The sequence below is a fragment of the Pteronotus mesoamericanus genome, unplaced genomic scaffold (genome assembly GCF_021234165.1).
Source record: "Pteronotus mesoamericanus isolate MK-2021 breed Mesoamerican mustached bat unplaced genomic scaffold, CSHL_Meso_final contig_20, whole genome shotgun sequence".
NCBI lineage: Eukaryota > Metazoa > Chordata > Mammalia > Chiroptera > Mormoopidae > Pteronotus > Pteronotus mesoamericanus.
Window position 1 is genome coordinate 71,904,742 of NW_026555085.1, and position 6,785 is coordinate 71,911,526.

A 6,785-nucleotide genomic window follows, 5' to 3' on the forward strand; every position below is an offset into this window, starting at 1 on the left:
CAGAAATAAATGAAATAGAATAAAAAAAGCAACTGAAAAGATCAATGAATCCAAGAGCTGGTTCTTTGAAAAAATAAACAAGGCTGTGAAAATTTTAACCAGACATATTAAGAAAAAAAGAGAGAGGATCCAAATAAATTAAATTAGAAATGAAAGAAGGGAAATAACAACTGACACCAAAGAAATACAAAGGGTTGTAAGAAAATAGTATGAACAAACATATGCCAACAAAATGGACAACCTATATGAAACAGGTAAGTTCCTAAAAACATATAATCTTCCAAAACTAAATCAGGATGAATCAGAGAATCTGAATAGACAGATTTCATCTAGTGAAATTGAAGCAGTAATCAAAACACTCCCAACAAACAAAAACACTGGACCAGATAGCATCACAGGTAAATTTTACCAAACATTCCAAGAGGAAGTAACACCTCTCTTTCTTAAAGTATTTCATAAAATTCAGGAGAAGCGAAGCCTCCCAAACTCATTTTACAAAGCCAGCATCATCCTAAGTCCAAAGTTAGATAAACAGTACAAAAAGAAAGTTATAGTCCAATATCCTTGATGAACACAGACACTAAAATCCTCAACAAAATATTAGCAAACCAAATACAGCAATGCATCAGAAAGATCATACACCATGATCAAATGAGATTTATTCTGGGAATGCAAGGTTGGTAAAATATTTGCAAATCAATAAATGTGATTTACCATATAACAAAAATGAAGGATAAAAACCATATGATCATATCAATAGATGCATAAAAAAGCATTTTATAAAATCCAGAACCCAGTTATGATCAAAACAGGGACCATACCGAAACATAATAAAGGTCTTACATGACAAACCCGCTGCCAGCATCATACTCAATGGACAATAAGTATTCCTATAAAATTAAGAAAAATACAGGGATGTCTGCTTTCTCCTCTCTTATTCAGCAGAGTACTGGAAGTCCTAGCCACAGCAATCAGAAAAGGAGAAAAAACTAAAAGCATCCAAATTGGAAAGGAAGAAGTAAAACTGTCATTATTTTCAGATGAAATGATACTGTACACAGAGAACCCCAAATATTCCATCAAGAAATTACTAGAACTGATAAATGAATTCAGCAAAGTAGCAGGGTACAAACTTAATATCCAGAATTCACTTGCATATTTGTGTCAATAACAAAATAGTAGAAAGGGAAATTAAGAAAACAATCCCATTCATAATTACTACAAAAAGAATAAAATACTTTCGAATAAGCCTAACCAAGGATGTAAAAGATCTGTACTCAGAAAATTATTAGACAATGATGAAAGAAACTGATGAAGATACAAATAAGTTGAAACATATATTGTGTTAATGGATAGGAAGAATCAGCATCATTAAAATGTCCATACTACCCAAAGCAATCTACAGATTCAACACTATTCCTATCAAGATTCCAATGACGTATTTCACAGAAGTAGAACAAATATTTCAAATATTTATATGGAATCACAGAAGGCCCCACATAGCAACAGTGATCCTGAAAAAGAAGAACAAAGTTGGAGGAATCTACCTAATATCAACCTATACTACAAGACCACAGAAATCAAAACAGCATAGTACTGTCATAAAAATAGACACAGATCAGTGGATCAGAATAGGGATCCCAGAAATAAACCCAAACTTTTATAGTTAATTAATATTTGACAGAAGAAGTAAGCATATAAAATGAGCTAAAGACAGTTTATTCAATAAATGGTGCTGGGAAAATTGGACAGATACATGCAGAAAATGAAACTAGACCACCTTCTTACGTCACATTTAAGAATAAATTCAAAGTGGATTAAAACTTAAATGTTAGACCAGAAACCATAAAATTCCTAGAAGAAAACATAGGCAGCAAAATCTCAAACACTGCTTATAGCAATATTTTATTGGATATATCTTCCCAGTAAATGGAAACAGAAGAAAAAATAAATAAATGGGACTACATCAAACTAAAAAATTCTTGCACAGCAAAAGAAATCACCAACAAAATAAAAAGACGACCCACCAAATGGGAAAACATATTCGCTGATACATCTCATAAGGGCCTAGTATTCAAAATGTATAAAGAACTCACAAACACAACACCAAAAAAAATCCATTAAAAAATAAGCAAAGAATCTGAATAGACACTTCTCCAAAGAGGACATACAGATAGCCAATAGACATATGAAAAGATGCTCAACTTCACTAATTATCAGAGAAATGCAAATTTAAACCACAATGAAATATCTCATCTCACACCTGTCAGAATGGCTATCATCAAAAAATCAACAAAGAATTGCTGGTGAGGATGTGAAGAAAGGGGGACACTTGCTTTTGCACTGTTGGTGGGAATACAGCCACTTTGGAAAGCATTATGGAGGTACCTCAAAAAATTAAAAATGTCTGTCTTTTGACCCTGTGATCCCACTTCTGGGACTATTTCTGAATGAACCTGAAACACTAATTTGAAAGAACATGAGCATCCTTATGTTCATTGCAGCATTATTTGCAGTCACCAAGATATGGAAGCATCCCAAGTGTCTATTAGTACAGATGAGTGGATAAAACAACTGTGGACATTTACACATGGAACTCCACCTGGCTGTAAAAAAATTTGGAAATTTTACTCTTTGTAACAGTATGGATGGACCTGGGGAACATTATGTTAAGTAAAATAAACCAGTCAGAGAAAGACAGATGCTGTATGATTTCACTCATATGTGGAATCTAATGAACAAACTGAACCAACAAAGAAAATGGGGACAGACTAGTAGATGGAGAACAGATGACAGCTTGTGAAGCAGGGAGGTTAAGGACAGAGGGACTGAGCAAAAAGGAAAAAGGACTCATGGACACGGACAACAATGTGGTGATTTCAGGGGGGAGAGGGGTGGAGTGGTATAAGGGCCCCTAAATGGTAATGGGAAAAATAAAATAAAGATTAAATTTAAACATGTTTCATTGCTTTTTTACATGTATCAAGACATTAATACCATGCAGATACTATAGCAGTAGCCTAACAGTTAATGACACAGCTTCTTTGTCTTTGAAACTCATCTGAGCTCAATAGAAAGGTAGGAGGCTATAATGCTGATGGCATCTGTAAGCTCCGTGGACTAACAGGGCAAATCCTGAGTTTGGATTTATCCACACACCCAGACAATACGCTACTTTGCACAGTTCTGACTGTGGCCACAGACCGCAGGTGGCACCCACGTTACCTTTCCTCCAGGGTACAGCAAGGAAAACAAGCTGGTGTACTGAAACTACACTGACATTCGTTATGTTAACACCAGGAAAAGAAGTATTAATCCAGTAATGTCAAGTTTTGAAAAGACCCAAAGTACAAAACCTGGGATTTTACATTTGAGAAAAGAAATAGTACAGTTGCAGGCCCAGACTATACCCCCTGAAAAGAAGTTTAAAAATGACAATCCATGACCTGACAGATCAGGATCCACAGAATGTGTGGTTGGCCTCTTGGACCACCTTGAACACTTTCTTGCAAAGAGCAGATACATAGTGGAAACCGTCTCTCTGCCACCACAATGCCTTGTTTATATCTCAGCAGCACAAAAGAAAAAATGAAAAAAAAAATCAAACAACAAAAACCCCCCACAACCTTTAGCTCTACAGCCAAAAGGAAATTAGTTTTGCCAATAGTAATTTGAGCTTTGGAAGAGGACCCCAAGCTCCAGATAAAAATGCAATACACCTGACACCCTGATTTTCAGCTTTGTGAGACCCTAAGCAGAGAAACCAATTGTGCTGTGTCTTGTCTTTTAACTTTCCCTTCCAAAAAAAATCTCTGAGAAATTAAATAGTGTTGTTTTAGGTCACCAGATATGTGGTAATTTGTTATGCAGCAAGAGAGACTAATACACCCTAATATCTAAATCATACAAGGATAGTACTGGAGAAATAAAACTACAACCCCCAGTCCTCATGGATAGAGACACAACATCCTCAAAAATATTAGTAAACAAAATATAGAAATGCATAAAAATAATAATGCATTATGATCAAATTGGTTTATTCTAAGATGATAAGATGTTTTATTATTTAAAATCAATAAATGCAATCCATCATTTTAGAGAAAGGGGAAAATGCCTATAATAACATCAGTTGATGCAGGAAATCTTGTGATGGCGCTCTCAACTAGGTAGGATTAGAAGGGACTTCTTAACATGATAAAGGGCAACAACAATAAACTTCAGATTGAATAACATCAAAGTTAATGGTGAAATAGTTGAATGCTTTTTTATTAAGAAGTTAAGGATGTTTGTTTTCTCCACTGTTGTTCAACCTAACAGTGGAAATTTTAGTCAGTATATTAGGAAAAAAACTTGTATAAAAGACACACAAATTGGAAAACAAACACTTTTCCTGTATACAGAAGACAAATGTCTTTAGAGAAAACCACAAAGAATCTACAAAGAATAAGTAAACTCTCTAGAATATTATATAGAATAATATTTTGACACACATATAAATTAGTATAATTTACTGTCATAAACAAATAGAATTAGAAATTTAAAAAAAACCATTAGTCATAGCTCCAAAATGAAAATTTTAGGTATAAATCTAACACAATGTTCCAGGATTTGAATGCTAGTAACCACAAAATATGGATGAAAGAAAGAAAACCTAAATAAATAAAGAAACATACTGTGCAAATCAATGGAAAAATCAGTATAGAAATTTTGTCAATTTTGTCCAAATTTATCTATGGATTTAATGCAATTTCAATTAAAACACAATGCAATGACCCATGGACATGAACAACAGAGTGGGGATAGACTGGGAGGTGGGGATGGGCAGGGAAAGGGAGAGCAATGGGAGAAAATTGGGACAACTGTAAAAGAACAACCATAAACAATCTAATGTGACTTTTTGAGGAGAAAACAGAGTCTAAAATTTATATGGAAAACAGTAGGAATCATAATAGACTCAATATTTGGAAAAAGAAAAATAATGTTGACACAGTGCTCAAGACAATGTTTTACTGGCAAAGTTATAGGCATATATATCAGTAGAACAGAATAGAGATCCAGAAATAGATCTACACAAATACAGTTATTTTATTTTTGACAAAGATTCAAAAGCAACTCAATGGAGAGAAAATAGCATTTCTAGAAGAGTGTTGTGACAAATGTATATAGAAAACGCCACCTCATTCTAAACCTGATCCTACAAAAATTAACTCAGTAAACTGTATAAAAAAACATAGGAGAAAATCTTCCAGAACTGAATTTAGACAGTTCTTAGATATGACACAAAAATTACTATCCATTGAAGTTGATAAACTTGACTTCATCAAAATGATGTTTTGTTTTCCAAAAGACATAGACAACCTTCAGACTGAAAGAACCTATTTGCAAATCACATAGCCAACAATATACTTGTTTCAAGAATATATAAAGAACTATAAAAGTCAAAACTGAGACAATAAATAACCAATTAAAACTGTGTAAATGTCTTATACAATTCACCAAAGGTAATATATAGATGTAAAATAAAAACATGAAAATATTTTAGTATCATTAATCTCTTAGTAAATGCATATTAATGCCACAATGAGACACTTTACTATGCAACTACTAGAATGAATAATATAAAAATTGAGATAATCATACTTACCTGGCAGGGCAGACTTGATCATGAAGGTGGTTTTCCCAGGATGAGGCTTGTCGATTGCACTCCAGAAGCCCTGACCCAAATGTGGGAAACTCGACTACATAATTTGTGGTAGTGGGAGACTGCATTTGTGCTCTCCCCTGAAAAGAAAAAAAAATAGAGGTGATGAAGTACTAGAAAGTATGTGGAACAGCTGGACCTCTCATACATTGATTGTGGGAATGCAAGATGATACAGCCAGTATGGAGAAGTTGGGCAGTTTCTTATAATGTTAACATAAATTTACCCTGGAGTGCCAAAATACTACTGTCAGGCATTGACCCTTGGGAAAGGAAAACTTATGTTTAAAAAATATATTCTAGATGTTTGTAAAATATTTTTTTTTGGCAGAGAAAAGAGGACTTCAGAGTACACATAAACAACCTATGGTATATCCATTTAATAAAAAAGAAAAAAAACTATTGACACATGCAACAACTCAGATGGATCTCCAAGGCTTTATGTTGAGTGAAAGAATACACAATAGTTACATACTGTATGATTTCATGTATATGATTTTTTCTGAAAGACAATACTTTATATTCATTATAATTATTTACCAATATTTAAAAGTGGGTGGAGGTTGTGAATACAAAAGGATAACATGAGAAAATTTTAGGGGAGTGATTTGTAATCATGGTTGTACATGTATTAATATTCATAAGACTTGTACACCAAAAATGTTAATTTTAATTTATTTTATAAAAATATAGTCTTTTTATCTATTTTTGTTTATGGAAAATATAACAAAAATATTAAAACGTTTTTTCTTCTTAATTGATCAAGTAACATTTTGTATACCTTCTGATATCAGAAATTCTTTTCATGTAAAAACACTTGCACATGTGTAAAAAAATTCCCCTTAAGGTAAATGTAAGTTTGCATGAGATTCATAAACATCCTATTTCACAACAAATCTCAAAGGTAAATATTCTCCATACCTACGTTTTTTAGAATACAGTCTAAAAGCTTCAAATTCTCTGCAGTCAAAACATTTCCATTTATCAGAAAACTTCCTTAAAAGTTCTAACATAGTTGTTTAAAACTTTCAAAGTTTTTCTTTTTCTTTTAAAGAAAATAAAAATCTCAAAAAAGCCTGAGAGAT

General features: G+C 33.0%; 1 pseudogene; it reads left to right on the plus strand.

The window, feature by feature from the left end:
• Nucleotides 1-5,636: 5,636 nt before the first annotated feature.
• LOC129068075 (uncharacterized) lies at nt 5,637-5,784 on the plus strand (annotated as a pseudogene).
• Nucleotides 5,785-6,785: the final 1,001 nt, after the last annotated feature.